The 16,535-nt window shown below is 43.1% G+C and overlaps 1 pseudogene; it reads right to left on the bottom strand.

The window, feature by feature from the left end:
• Positions 1 to 16,190, bottom strand: part of LOC132894677 (zinc finger protein 271-like) — a 104,367-nt pseudogene extending 88,177 nt beyond the window's left edge.
• Between the last annotated feature and the right edge of the window lie 345 nt (positions 16,191 to 16,535).

Genomic DNA, 16,535 nt, shown 5'->3' with positions numbered 1-16,535 from the left:
TGCCTACCGACCCTAGTTTTGAAATCTACGTAACCAGAAACACACTTTTTTTGGCCTTACAGAGCTTGCAGACTAAACTCATTTTCATTAATTTTGAGGACAGAAACAGGGGATTTTTTTTTTTAATTTAATATTTTTTATTTCTTACAGCAGGCCTCTGATGTAAGAGAGTTAAATGAAGATGTGGGTGATATTGCTGGTCCATCAAGTAGTCCTGTTCAGCCGATGGAAATAGATCTTCCTGGTGACAAGCAAGGTATACATGATGATGTATCTGTTGATCTGAGACAGAGAAATAATGACTGGCTACTACAGCAGTATCCACAATTTATGTCATGTCTGGAACAGGAATTATTTGCAAAGTGTGTTCTGCTTATGCAAGCCAACAAGACAGAAATAATATATCCCTTCAGCCATTCATTGTCGGTGGTTCCAACCTTGGTGTTCACCCAACAAGGAGGCTCGAAGCTCACCTGAAAGCTGAGTTACATAAACGCAGTGAAGCAAACGAATCAATGGTCCATCGCATTATTGCGGGGGGGGGGATGGCTGGGCTTCTTGACAAAGGCTATGCAAATAATGTTTCTGAAAATCGCCAGTACATTTCTCACCTCATCAAGTCTCTTGATTACATGATAAAACGCCAAATTGCCAAGTCCCAGATGAAAGACTTTATTTCATTCTTAGCCAACGGCCTTAATGAACCCGTGACAAGGAACTTTGTCAAAGAATTCTAGTTATGCCACATACATCACTGGACCCTCAGTTGAGGAGCTGTTGTCATCATATAGCCTGTGGTGTGAGCAAAAAACTAACATGAGTTTGGAAAAGGCCACAATGCTCACCTACTACAGTGACTACGTTTACATGCACATCCAAATCGAGCTGCTGTCGGTAATCGAGCTGAAGGTCCCAGCAGGGTGCCAGAGAAATCCAATCATACATGCACACAATGAAATGGGGCTATTGTGTGAGGTGCATTGTGCACCCGAGCCACAGGTGGCGCTACACGCCCCATCGTGTTGGTACACTTCCGGTTGTCGTCATGAAGAGCTATTCAAGAGTGTAAACAAAGTTATCAGTTCCGTGTTCTCCATTGCGCGTTTTTCTCCCGTCCATGAATTTTAATATATTCAACTCCTTAAGCTGAATGAGCATGAACTCTGTCTCCTCATTGCTCCAGAAGTGCACGTTTCTGCTTGCCTGTGGCAGTGGGGGCGTGGTCAAGCGCCGGTCTGTGACAGGAGGGCGGAGCCAGGGAAGGTGAGTGGCAGAATCACGACACCTGACGGTAATTAACCTGTGTTTGTGTGTCTTCCCAGTTACCGCACCCTATTTAAGGAGGCAGAGGGGAGAGCTCATGCCAGGACTAGAACACAGCGTGCACATGTTTTTTTTTTCTCTCAAGAATAAAAGTAGGCTGTTAAACTGAAAAGTCTGACAATAAAAAGCCTATTAGTACCAGAAGCTTTGTCCTGCCGTCCTCTGTGCTCCACCCACACTTCAGAGAGCTCTACATCGCCATTTTCTCTTCTTCGTTTGTTCCTCCTGACCTCTTCTGCTGCTCGCTACTACTGTTGTCATGCCGACCGAAGCTGTTGTGTTTCCCGCTTGTGGTCTCGTCACTCCCGGAAGGGGCAGCAAGTAGCTCGACTACTCGCTCGATAGGGTATACATGCACTAAGTAGCTCGGCAGAAATCGCATAATCTAGGTCGTGTAGCTCGATTCCGAGAAATCAAGTTCAGTTCAATTTCAGCCGAATTAAGGTGTATACATGGTATTTTGAACTTCAATTTCAGTCGAGCAACGGCAGAAACTCGATTCTCTCTATGTGCATGTAAACGCACTGACTGATGCCAACAATGACCATGATGAGATGATTAGCTTTCTTTCCTGGGTGGATCCAGAGATGACATTGGGTGTTCTCATACCCCATGTCTTTCTTTCTATTGGCTCAAATGCATCAATGACCCAAGCACAAGGTGATTTTCCCACATCAACATCATTTGATGCCAAAAGCTTGTACAATGCTACGAGAGCAGTTTTTACAAAGAAAGGGGTAGATCCGTCACTTGTTAAATTTGTCTGTTTTGATGGCACACATGTAATGTCTGGCCAAAGAGGTGGGGTGCAAAAGCTTTGGAGGGATGATGTACCAAGCTCCGTCTGCATAAACTGTAGAAATCATCGACTGGCGCTTGTATTTGTGCACTTGAAAAAAAAAAACTCTACCAGGGTTTTTTCTAGAAAAATTTAGTATGAGGGCGCTCACCGTGGCGAGGGAGCGAAGCGGGGGTGGGGGGGGGGGGGGGTGGTGCCGGTTGTCCCCCGCCGTGCAAAGCCTTTGAAAAATGCTCCAATAGGACATTCTGAGGCTATCTGAGAGGGAAATTGTAACAAATTGTCTGTCAACATTGAAAAAGAAAGAAGTAAGGCCAAAAAAAAAAGGGTGTTTCCGGTAACATGAAATACTAAAATAAGGTCAGTAGGTAGGAAATTTTTTTTTTTTTTTTAATTTTGTTCGAAAAAATTAACACAAGTAAACATCTTACAAAATAGTATTTTGGCACAGAATCCTTTATACCACACATCATAATAAAATAAGTGTTTTAAATCTTTAAACGAATAAAAAAAAATATCGCGAGAGTTAGAGTTATGATCTACAGAAGCGATATTTCATGATATTTTCATGTAATAACGTGAAAACACCTTATCAAGAAATAACGTGAAAATAACGTCCTAGGCTAGGCTACTTCCATTAAAAGCAGACGGCCTAGCCTAGCCTACTGTAGAACTTGGGTCGAGCAAAAACATGGCTGAATCCTGAATGACTCCTATTTGTATAAATAGGGGACTACATAGGCGGCAAAATGTAGTGTTTTTCCCTGCCATGGAAGTGCACTTGTATACTGAAAAGGAAGCAATTTGCATTACAGCCTTGAATGAGGATTCAAAATGGCGGCTCGGCTCAGTTTATGCAGGAGGGCTGATAGAAGTGGCGAAACATTTTACTTTTTATCGTTTCTTTCACAACTTGAATGCGTTGAAACAAAATTATGACAAACTAACGCCGCTTACACTAAAATATCGAGGGAAATTTGTAATAAAAACTTTACGGTCGGCAATTTCGACGCAGAAATTCTCAATCGGTCGGGTTACCGGAAACACTCCATTTTTTTTTTTTATTTGGCCTAATCTTCTTCTGCCCCGGACAGTCTTTGGCTTTCTTCCGCTTCGTGCCGCGGGATGACATCTTTAAATGCCCAAGTGTCAACAAAAACAACTCGCGAACTACTTCTGTCAAAAGCTCCCGCGCTGGTGGGTGAAAGGTCATTCAGTCTTGAGAAATCTCGCGCTACAAGTCAGCTGACCTTGTATGTAACCCATGTCAAATCTCGCGAGAGCAGCCGCGACAAGTAAACAACTAAACAACATGGCGCCTCAGTCTGGAAAACGCCAATTCGGATTGTTTTTGCACCGTCTGGCGGTGTAGCTACTATGATTGGAATATTTTTGGAGCAATTATAACGTATTTGATGATCAGACACATTGTCACGTAGTGTTGCTGGGATGTTTTCACGGAGTCGGTAAGGGGGCGCACGCCGAGAGTAAGAGGGCGCAGCGCCCCTGTTCCCCCGTTTAGACGAAAGCCTGTCTACCCTCAAATCAGTGACTATGACCAGCTTTTGCTTGACATTTACTTAGCCATAGACTACAGTAAAGTTGCAAAATCAGTCTTTCAGTCAATCCAAGCCTTAAATGAGGAGAAGTGTCTCAAAATGGTGAAAGCTTGTTTAACAAGATGGGCTTCACATTTCAAAGCTTCCAAACGAATTTGAGACAGATACTCAGATCTCCTAACATTCACCACCCTGTTCCAGAAAAACGGAGACACCAAATATCTAAACATTTCTGAGAGATTAACAAATCCACAAAACATATGTACCTTGCTGTTGATGACTGATATCCTAGAAGAAACAAACAAGCTCTCCATTATTATGCAGGCTGATCATGTTAATATTGCACGCGTCATTCATGGATTAAAGCAAAAAAAAAAAACTGACTGAAAAAAAAAAAAAGCTCCATGTCGTTGGCCCCTACCATGTCAGCGATGCGTCAAATTTTAAACGCCGTGTTGTCCATTATCCCCTCGGCCCCTACTTATAGTACATTTACATAATTTTAACAATGACTAAAGCTAAGGCAAGACTTGACCATTGTCATTACTGGCTATTCATGATGAACCATCAAGTTTTCAGCACAAAGTGCAAATTTATTTCAACAATACTTTAGTAATGCACAACAGTGGTTAAGAGAAAAGTGCAAGTGCAGTCGAACTTGAACCATGCTTTCAAAAGGGTGGAACAGAAAGAAAAATAAGAAAATCTGTTGGAATAAAGCCAGGAAACAAGAAAAGTAAAGTGAAAGTTCACTTTTTCTGCTTCTTCGCAGTGAAGCCAAAGGCATCTAGTTTGGCAATACCTGATGCCTGTTTTTGTTTCTTTTTCCTTGGCACAGCAGGAGCTTGCCATTATCGCCCATTTCATTTCGCCAAGCCCATCTCCACTTATTCTTTACCGTTTTGTCGATGTCTGACACATCTGTGCCTTAATTTAAAAGAAGCGCGTCCATGCTGGCAAAATTGAAAGTAATTTGACGCGCTCTCAAATCATCCCCCTTATAAAACGGCCATCCCCCCCCCCCCATCACATCCCTTGGGCCATTTTACCAATTAATGTGGAAATGAGCCTACTATTATTTTAACAAATATTACTACCATTTCAACATTAGAGGCTTTGCGCAGTGATAGCCTACATGTAGCCGGATAAAAAAAGACGCATATTTATTTATTCGGTTGCACCTCTCATTCACACCTATACGGAGGTTTCAGTCACTGAAAACAGCTACTTTCGCAAACTCTGGGCAGAGTGGAGATTTCTGAAAACTTCATCTTCAGACACGCGTGTAAATCGGGAAAACGAAGCAGCAGTGGGCGAGAGGGCGCGCGCGAATATAATGAGTCATAGGTGTGAATCTTTCACCGAACGCCAATGGAGCACTTGCATGTGACGTCACAGCCGATCCAGATTGTGACAGACGCCATCTTGTCGGTCAAACGCCATATTCCGCCTTCTACTTCTACCTCTACCTTTTCTTCTGGAAAACCCTACTATATACAATTCTACTACAACGGCTGCGGCTACAAGCTCTCCCTACCTGTGCACGTTTATGGTTTTTGTGTGTATTTTTGCGTGTTGTTCATCTGTACTGGACTTCAATATCCACTACAACCGGAGGGTTTTTTCTAGAAAAATTTAGTATGAGGGCGCTCACCGTGGCGAGGGAGCGGGGGATGGTGCCGGTTGTCCCGCCCCCGCCGTGCAAAGCCTTTGAAAAATGCTCCAATAGGACATTCTGAGGCTATCTGAGAGGGAAATTGTAACAAATTGTCTGTCAACATTGAAAAAGTAAGGCCAAAAAAAAAAAAAAAGTGTGTTTCCGGTAACATGAAATACTAAAATAAGGTCGGTAGGTAGGAAAGTTTTTTTTTTTCTTAATTTTTTTTTTTTGTTCGAAAAAATTAACACAAGTAAACATCTTACAAAATAGTATTTTGGCACAGAATCCTTTATACCACACATCATAATAAAATAAGTGTTTTAAATCTTTAAACGAATAAAAAAAATATATATATATCGCGAGAGTTCGAGTTATGATCTACGGAAGCGATATTTCATGATATTTTCATGTAATAACGTGAAAACACCTCATCAAGAAATAACGTGAAAATAACGTCCTAGGCTAGGCTACTTCCATTAAAAGCAGACGGCCTAGCCTAGCCTACTGTAGAACTTGGGTCGAGCAAAAACATGGCTGAATCCTGAATGACTCCTATTTGTATAAATAGGGGACTACATAGGCAGCAAAATGTAGTGTTTTTCCCTGCCATGGAAGTGCACTTGTATACTGAAAAGGAAGCAATTTGCATTACAGCCTTGAATGAGGATTCAAAATGGCGGCTTGGCTCAGTTTATGCAGGAGGGCTGATAGAGGTGGCGAAACATTTTACTTTTTATCGTTTCTTTCACAACTTGAATGCGTTGAAACAAAAAATGACAAACTAACACCGCTTACACCAAAATATCGAGGGAAATATGTAATAAAAACTTTACAGTCGGCAATTTCGAAGCGGAAATTCTCGATCGGTCGGGTTACCGGAAACACTCCATTTTTTTTTTTTATTTGGCCTAATCTTCTTCTGCCCCGGACAGTCTTTGGCTTTCTTCCGCTTCATGCCGCGGGATGACATCTTTAAATGCCCAAGTGTCAACAAAAACAACTCGCGAACTACTTCTGTCAAAAACTCCCGTGCAGGTGGGTGAAAGGTCATTCAGTCTCGAGAAATCTCGCGCTACAAGTCAGCTGACCTTGTATGTAACCCATGTCAAATCTCGCGAGAGCAGCCGCGACAAGTAAACAACGAAACAACATGGCGCCTCAGTCTGGAAAATGCCAATTTGGATTGTTTTTGCACCGTCTGGCGGTGTATCTACTATGATTGGAATATTTTTGGAGCAATTATAACGTATTTGATGATCAGACACATTGTCACGTAGTGTTGCTGGGATGTTTTCACAGAGTCGGTAAGAGGGCGCAGCACCCCTGTTCCCCCGTTTAGACGAAAGCCTGCAACCGTATGGACTTACTGGACATTGGTTTCCAGCAGAAAATGACGGTTTGTAGCGATTTCAATCGCATGCACAACATTCCGGACGAGATAGCGAGACCAGCGGGATCTCCGTGGATTGTTATCGGAGGCAAAGTGAAGGAGGCGGTGTCAGGAGCGGAAGCAAAAGCGAGGCTGCAGAGCCGGCCTGTTGACTAAGCTCAGAAAACAGCCACTCAAATCTCCACTGCCAAGCCTCTACCTCTCCAACGCCAGATCCATGTAAACAAGACGGACGATTTGGAATTACAGCTGGAATTACCTTATTCTATTCTATAATCGGCTGGTCAGTGCTATATTCAATACTTAAGTGACTTACCCATCCAAATGAGGATTCTTGTTTACAAGATGCCACATCTGAGTTGCTGACAAATCCTGAATTTCTGTAAAGATAACTGTCCAGAGATTTATAAGCATGCAGTGCTTCACCACTGAACAGCGAGGGAAAGTTAATGAGGTAATTATACACGTCCGGGTATTCCACTGGCAGTTCAAAATCCAGTCGTGAAAACTCCGTCCGGTAAGCCATAAGGGTCACTAATCTGTAGATCGTTTATTTTAAACATATATCTAGTTCTCTGTTCATTAGAAAAATGAGCTGTGTAGTCTGTCGGTTGAAATTTATCCATTTTGTACACGAGTGCAGCAGTATTCAGCGGTGTTTTTGACCGACAAGATGGCGGTTGTGTACTTTCCGGTCACGTGACTGCAAGATCTCTATTGTCCCGGTTCTTCATGAAATCGCACGCACAAATTCATTCAGTTAACTTTCAAATAACTGTTCTTGTGCACTTGCGACACCGGAGCCACTTTCCTGAATTTTGAGCTTGAGTATTCGCTTCTTTATCTATTTAATCAATGAATTTGTCACATACATTAAATTACTAACGTAAAACATTAGTAGCCTGTTTAAGCAATAGCTGTTTTCTCCACTGTTTTCCGACCTTTTGTGTTTAGTGAATGAGACACTTCATTACACTCCACTGACCGACTTCCAATTCTGGACTTTTTTAAAAATGTAAAATATAGGCCTACGAGATGGTTTTTTTGGCACTTAATTCGCGTTGGTCCTTCACTATTAATTTGAGACTGACAAGGCACTAAATACTGTGGAATTATTTTCTCCTTACTGAGCAATTCCAGCGTTATGGACGCGACACTTGAACTCAAAATGGCAACAAATGACCCAGTGCATGTTTTATTGTCTCCCAGTATTTAAACAGGTGTTGCATATTTTAAGGCTGTACCATACTGGAGAAGTGATAGAACAAGAACAATTCCCATAGTACATCTAGGGCATGCCAGAAAATGGCAATAAAAGATGCGTTATGGATGTGACAGAAAAAGTATCACTTTTCTTGGGTGACTGTACATTTTTATCAAACTCTGTGAAATTGTAAACCTAATGTCGAAATGGAGATATCCGTTTGATAGAGGGGTCCAAGGTGAATATTAAAAAATCTTTGTTTAAAATATTTTGTATTTCATGCAGAGTTTTGGAAGGAAAAGTCAGCGTTATGGATGTGATGAAATTCCGTTATGGATGTGACGCGTCTGAAATAGACATGGCATATGTTTAGAAAATCAGCAATTTAACCACCATAACCCTTTGAAAAACTCTCTAAATATCAGCTAAAACTATCAAAGTTCTTAAATAATATTTAGGATGGCTATTGTTTTGCTGTTTTGTGGATTTTAGCATACATTTCTGTGGCTTGTGGCAATAATATAGAATTGTACATGATCAAAGTTGATTTTAGCTTGGGGTTTACATTATAAGAAAGAAAGACTGACAGTGACATATTAGGTTGGTTACAAATTGGTTCAACTTATTCACATCTGTAAAATACAGGCCTAGGTGATATCTCTGGGAGTGGTTTTGATGTATTACATGTTGCTTTATTTTTGCATGGTGAGGTTGACATTTACATGGAATTGCCCTACTATGAAGTTTGGCATCTTAAACAAGTGTCGGGAAATCTTGCAGCCCGACTCTGCAGCCTCCAATGCAGGCCCGGCGCCAGGAACAGTTTACTAAGGGGGCAAATATTTTTCATATAGTGTGTAGTAGTGATGGCGGTCTGACAACGTGTTTCAAACAATTAACTGCGCCAACCACAAAACCACGGCCCCGAAGGTTGCTTTAGTACGGGAAAATCATGTGACATATTACCAGGGCAGTTGCGCTTTATCAACTCCCGTGCCCACCTGTTAACCCTCCCCTCCGATTTTCTCACAGACACGCGTTACAACCGGAAAGATGCCAAACATAAAACACCACACACAAACCAACAGGCAAGTCCTTTAAATTTAAAATACATACAAATAGCTCCGCGGCATGAAAACAAAACGTCAATGCAAGTCTAAGGTACTTGGCTCGGCGGCCAAAATTATTAAAAAAAAAAAAAAAAAAAAAACAGACCCCGCGGCTGCACCAGTAATAGCCTTACTGACTCGCACCGAGTCAACGCTAACCACTTAATCCGCGATCCCAGTTTAGGCGTGTAGGGGACAAAACACTCTGAAGTGATGAATTTTCACCCCCGCTGCATGGGGGGTGACGTCAACGACACATTCTTACGCTAATTGTGCACAAAGCGGACCATATATGAACACATACACCAACATAAACGGAGATAAACTTAGCCTACAAAGAAAGAAAATGGATTCACAATATTGTGATCGAATTCGTTTAATTCGGTGGGGGAAAGACTACTCCCGTAAACTGACTGCATATTACAGGATATTGCAGAGACAGTGCACTTACAAGTGCACATGTAAAACCCCCGCCCGCATGACCCCTCCCCTTGTCCTTATCACAGGTCTGTGTGTGCGCGGCTGTCAGTATTTCACACATACACCCACAATAACTAGTAGTCTCCAGTAGTTAGGATTGATACATGTCTATAACAACCAATCAGATTTGTTCTACCGTGCCAGTTTTAGAAGTGATTTATGTGAAATGTACTTTTTGTGCAATGCGCAACCACTAGGGCTGTGCGGATAGACGATGCCATCGTCCATCGACGATGGTGGTCATCCATCACGATGGAGAGCCACCATCATGATACCACGCCCCCTCCTGTCATAAACATGCATATACGGTATCATCTGGGCCTATTTAACCTAAAAAGTTAGTTTTTTGTTAGTTTAGTTAGTTTTGTTTAATATATAACTATATTATATATATATATACACACACACACACAATTATATAAATCATTATAAAGTAATATCCTATTACCGCTTGTTCACGTAGGCTATGGTGCAGGGACGTGCTAGTGAACATAACGTGGTTACACAAATACAGTATGCTACTAATAATACATTTCGACTTCATTTTTTAGCCTACACTATACTTTTAATGTAAAATTTGTCATGTTGTTCAAACAAATAGCCACTATTAACGACTTCAGTCGGGAAATATTGCACCTTATCAAACGGCAGTGAAGCGCAGACTTCGGCAGAAGTCAAATAACTTTAATCTGGTAAATAGGCCTACTTTCAGACTCAAAATGGTCCACTCTAAGCCATAATGTCAAACCAAATGGAAGAATGAAGGTGATTCTGATAAATGTAAAGACAGTAAAAAAAAACAATATTAAATCATGATTTTAAAAGCGGCTGCAATAATTCAAACACTAATAAATTGGAAAAATTAGCGCGTTCAAGTGCGCACTAAAGGCCGAAACGCATCTTCAATTGATATGGTGTAAATAAACAATGAGTAATAGCTTAAGTGTAGTTTCTTCTCATAATTTGAATACTAGTCTTTCATTGTTAGAGCAGATTAATATCTTGCCGTGATCAGTGAGTGCTCGGGGAGGTTCATTTCCACCTGCGCTTTGCGCAGCTCATTTCTCCGAAGCCAGCTGTGCGCAAACGCAGTGTTGACTGCTCGGCAAACTCCAAACGCTCGGTCTGTACTGGCCCTCTGTTGCGCAAGCGAGTTGGTTATGGCCAGGTTCAAATTGTGCCCAAAACAACTTAACCACGGCCATTTCAATTGCCTGATGGCTGTGACAATATTCACCCCGTTGTTATGCAGGCGATCTTTTTCTCCTCTATTTTCCATTCGGCAAGTGTCTCGCGCAATGCGTCTTCTAAATTGTCCGCTGAATGTGTCTCTGGCATGAAACTCGTCTGCAGGCATTTGGACTGCATTGCCCACTCTCGGTCCACATAATGTACGGTAGCTGACATATAGGGCATCATGTTGCAGCTGGATCACATATCCGTTGTCAAGGCCAAATATTCCACATCACCTAGCGCTTTTTTTTTCCTTTACGTGCCAAAGCCTCGGATGAGTATCTAATACTTTTAATAATAATAATAATAATAATAATATATTTAATAACATGGTATTAAAATCCCCCCCCCCCCCCCGCCCACGATATCATCGTCCATCACGATGTTTGCACTGTAAGCATCGTCGATGCCAATTAAGGGGACATCGCACAGCCCTAGCAACCACTTAATATTTCGTAGATGCATATTATTAATACGTCTATAATACATTTTCATAAGAAAACAATTAAGTGATCCAAGTCTCCGTTGAGGGGGCGGGGCTGTAGCCATGAGGGGGCAACGCCCCCTTTTGCCCCCCCACGGCGCCGGGTCCGCTCCAATGTTTAAGCGAACTGCTGAAACCATAATGTTTAAAGATTAAATCGTAGGCTAATCAAACCAAAGAAAAACACAGCCTTTCCAGAACATTGTCTGCCGAAGCCTGTTTAACCTACAAAAGGCTTAATAGCATAGATCTTGCTGTGGCTTCAACAGGGCCGTTTGATTTTTCACCTGATCGCCTTTCAGTAGGCAAATATTATTATTATTATTACTACTACTACTACTATAGGCCTAGTATTAGTAGTAGGCAAGTAGTTGCCTAGTAGTAGGACAGCCAAATTGTTTCATCAGTGGAGCCGCCGTTAAAAGGAAACTGATGCGGAGCGCCACGGCTCGCCTCGGGGTGAATCGCGTCCCGAGGCGCGGGGCTGGCCCGCCCTGGCAGCGCTGGTTCGTTGGGGAGAGGGCAGAGGTCGCTAGCTGCCAAGTTTGGAAAGGCTGGGACCTCCCCTGGCCGAGTTACGAGTGTGCAAAGTCAGGCTGGAGCCGCCGATAGAAACGAAACAAGCCGAGCACCGCGACTCGCTGCCTACGCCCAACCTCCCCGGGACTAGACAGTAGCAGAGGCTGTATTTATTTATTTAGGCCTATCTAGCGCAACAACTTATTCCTTTACATATACTCAAACATAGCACAAGAAAGGGTCCAACAACAGGCAATCACAGCAGCTTGGTGAAGTTCTAAATCACATCGGTGTCAGACCTATGGGCGTACCCCCTTTTTTTCCTCGGATCTGCATCACTCTCATTATTGACCTTTAGCGCTCCCAGTTGACGGAAATCCGTCGTAGCGACGGAAAACTTTAATCCATGGTCATTGACTTTGTACAGCTTACCACAGACTTTGTGTTGTCTCTCCCAAACCAGAACAAGGGATACTACAGCCAGGTGGACACATACCTGGGGAAAGCAAAGCAGTACCAGTTGGAAAGTGAAGGCTTTGTAAGAGTATGTCGCAACTCAAACCGGAAAGAAGACTTCAATCGAGTTGAGTTTGAAGAACAAACTCAAACCATTGCGCAGATCACTTGTTGATGAGATGAAGGCCACTTTCTTTGATGATCAGCATACAGTTGTAGAAAGCCTGTTGAAGTTGTTTATTCAACCCATAAGCTGCCCCACCACCAATCTGAAACTGCTACAGCCAGACACAGCCTCCATCAAGCTCCATTCAGAAAGGTTGACAGAGTTTTACCAGGGCGACTTGTAGACCACAACCGAAGCCTTTACTGTTGAATATGAACGTTTTCTGAGACACTTGTGCCTCCTTAAACAGAAAACACAACAGGATGTTCAAAAACTTGTGGACACCCTTCAAACTAAACTAGATCTGGCCATACAGCAAAGACAAGCATCGCCACGGACTACCCCACAGTACAAAATTCGCCAAGCAGAGGCCCAGACGGCACAGGTGGAGTTGGAGAGGACTCTTACTACAGAGAAGGTACTGGCAGGTCTTGTAAAAGATGACCTAGTCAGGTTCTACCCATCCGTGTCCTTCCTGTTATCTCTATGCTGTATCCTGCCCCTTTCAAACGCCATTTCTGAAAGGGGCTTTAGCCACATGGCACTACAGTGCGGCCCCATCAAGCATCTATGAAAGATGAAATCTTGGAGAAACTACTGCGGATACGGCTGTTTCCCCTTTCACTGGAGGACAAATTCGTGGAGGAGGTGGTCGACATATTTGACACCAAGTTCAATAAGGACAGACATGTAAAATTACACCAGAAGTCTGAATGAAATGACAGATCTGGTTGTTTGAACACTGGTAGATACCATATGATAGTCTTTCAATTGACCTACAGCGCTGCCATAGTTAAATCAAACAGGCTGAGTACATAATAGCATACATAGGCTGTGTTGGGTTAGTTCAGCAATAGACTTGTACACATGTTTGCGAGTCTAATGCCGCTTTTCCACTACAAACGCGGCTGAGTTGGGCTGAGCCATGCCGTGCCGAGTTGGGCTGAGTCGAGCTGAGCGGGGCTATTGAAGTTGCATTTCGACTACAACCGCGCTGAACCGTGCTGGCTGGAAGTGGGTGGACACATTGGGTGGAGTTAGCGAAAGTGGATGGACGTCAGGTGATGTCGTTAAGCGGCGCAAACCATGACATCAGTGATCTTTTAAGCGGTAGTCTCACAACCCGGATAGTAAACAATAAACATGGAGGACATGGAGTCGTTAGTGTTGCTGGTCTTGGTGCTGTGGCTTGTTGTCACCGACAACGCCAACAGATACTGGCAAGAGCGTATAGATGAGGCGAGGCGCATAAGGCTTCATAATTCTCGTAATTCGTAATTCTCCTTCTTCCGGGTTTACGGTGTTTACAGATCCCAGCGTGCTCGCGGGGCGTGTGTGGGCATGTGAGGACACTCCTCCTCACCAATCAGTGCACAGGGGAGTGTCTCCTCACGCCCCCAGCCTCACTCGGCACGGTTTGGCTCGCTTCAGCCCCACTCCAAAACCGTGCGAGTTTTAGGGGCTAAGCAGGGCTGAAGCGAGCTGAGTCGTGCTGTTCTTTGGTAGTCGAAACGCGAGCCGTGTCGGGCTGAAGTGAGCTGAAGCGAGCTGAAAAAGGGTAGTGGAAAAGGGCCATAACGTTCATAATGCTCATACTAAGGAGATTTTTGTTTTAGGCATTTTGGGCATATTGTTTACTTTTTGTTCATCATTCCAGAAGCAAACTTCAGTGTTTCTTAAACCTGTTTTATTAAATAAATTTATATTATATATAGTTTACTTTATAGTTCATATGATATAAATCTTGTTGTGCCAAATATTCAACGTTCTGTAAGACTCATACTAAGGAGATTGTTTCATGTATTTATCGCTACACTCGTTCACGCAGTCGCTTCGCTCCTTTGATGTGCCCAAATTAGTGTAATCTAAAGGCCTGATATACATTTAATGTGTTTGACAGGTCCCAAGATCTCAAGCCCTGACACGCCATATATCCCTTGATACATGTGAAGTAAAATGCAAAGAAAATGTGACCTTGGGCGCTGTGTGAGATGGCTGCCTCTCCAGTAGCTCTGTAGTTTTTAGCTCTTTAAACCTCTTTCTTTTCCATGTTTTTACTTTTCTGCTCTTCTTACTAGGGATGGCAAAAACTAAAAATCTTGACCGACCACCAAGCCTCATTAGCCGGTTAACCTATGAATTTACAGGGATGCAAATGTTTTCGCGGAAGCTGCGCAAATGTGCGCAGCTTTCTGATTTACTGTTTTCTTCTCATATTTCCTATGTTTCATGGACTGTAACAGCATTTGCTTATTTAGTAATTTTAATACAGAATTTACTCTGATGAAATTATTCAGACACTCCAACGCCCCCCCTAAAAAAAAAATCGGATCTGCATGATTCAGCTGTGAAAAAGGCGGCATCTGCGCCTTTAGTTTGTGTGGAGAGATATGATCTGCAATAACATGCATTGTTGGCTACAGACCGAAACATACTTTCAGAATGCACTGGCCAAGGCAGGACTAAACTCGATGTGCCTTCTAATAATAATTTTAAAAAAAAAAAAGTAATTTGTAAGCTAAAAAGCCTGTGTCTACACTTTTCTTTCACCGAGTGGCAGCGGGAGGGCGGGACATGACTGAATGGGTGTTTCTGATTTGTCAGCTGTCTTTAACTGGGGCGGGAGGGCAGGACATGACTGAATGGGTGTTTCTGATTTGTCAGCTGTCATCCTTACATCGCATGGCGTGCCCCAAGCGTTTACAACACAGAATTCCAGGTTCTCCGCTCCAAAATCGGCAGTTTCAAAACGATTTTTTTTTTTTTTTTAACCGACAACCAAAAAAAAAAAACCGGTTGACGTTGATTCGGTCAACCACCGGTCAAACGGTCATCGGTTAACATCCCTACTTCTTACAAAGACTGTTTTTCTTCATATCCCATGGATATTTTTAACTTTAACACGCAACCAGGAGCCAGTTTTCTCGCTTATTCGATAGAGAACCTGCTGGCCCTGAAAACAATGGGACGAGCTGGGATACAACACCCCCTCCTGGTGGAGCTGAGGAGGAAACCCAGGGGCTGCAAAGCTGGGGCTAAGCTAAAGGCTAGGCTAGCGGACAACCGGTGGCGCTACAAACCATCCATTCCCTCCATTATCATGGGGAACGTGAACTCGCTGTCGAATAAGGTCGACGAGCTATCCGCACTGAACAACCAACGGATTTACCGGGAGAGCAGCTTATTTATTTTTACGGAGACATGGCTAACACACCTTGTACTGGATGCTAACGTGGACCTGCGGGGATTCACTGCTGTGAGAGCCAACAGAGACATTAAAGTATGCGGGAAAGGCAAAGGTGGGGGACTCATCATTTACGTGAGCAACTGCTGGTGTAACCCGGGACATTTCTCCATAAAGACAGTCTTATGTTGCCCGGACTTGGAGCCGCTAGCATCACCATCTGTGTTTCCATCCCTCCGAGGGCAGACGCAGCATGTGAGGGGATTCACTCTGTCACAGCAAGGCTGCAGACACAGCACCCTCAGGCATTTATCATCATTTCTGGGGACTTTAACCGTGCTACTTTGGACTCTACTTTGGCTGCTTTTTACCAGGCTGTGGACTGTATCTTTTTAATTTCCCTGAGGGAACCCTCACAAAGGGATCAATAAAGTTCTATCTAATCTAAGTAAGGGTATTATCGCCCAGCGCTTTCGTGTGCGTCAATAAATAACATTATCCGTGTACCACACAAACACAGGAACACCTAATTTAGAGTATAGTCTCTCTTATTTCTTACCCTGACAACAGTCGACTTGTGAATTGCCGATTTTCTTGGTCTTTTTCTTGGCTCTGCTTTGGTCCTCGGCTTTTCCTGGGTGCCTCGCACAAAGCGTTCCCATTTCTCTCTCGTTGTCCAGGCTTTTGGGAAACAATGAGTACTAATCCCATCATGATTGGTGTTGCTACAGCCTCCTACGATACATCTGTTAACCATTTTAATAATTACGCGATAACATTGAATAAGTTCGCAGAAAACCACCAGGTCGTTTTCTCAAACAAACCAGCGCTGACGTAGGATTCAGAGGGAGGCGTTCCGCACGCAATGTCACGAAAATCAATGTTTGCCAGGAAATCCAAATGCCAAGATTTTCAGAGGTGGACCAATTTGCCTCAAATGGCTTGATTTCAACTGAATTTTTCTGGTAT

This window comes from Neoarius graeffei, chromosome 11 (genome assembly GCF_027579695.1).
Source record: "Neoarius graeffei isolate fNeoGra1 chromosome 11, fNeoGra1.pri, whole genome shotgun sequence".
NCBI lineage: Eukaryota > Metazoa > Chordata > Actinopteri > Siluriformes > Ariidae > Neoarius > Neoarius graeffei.
This window is presented reverse-complemented; position numbering and strand designations above follow the sequence as displayed.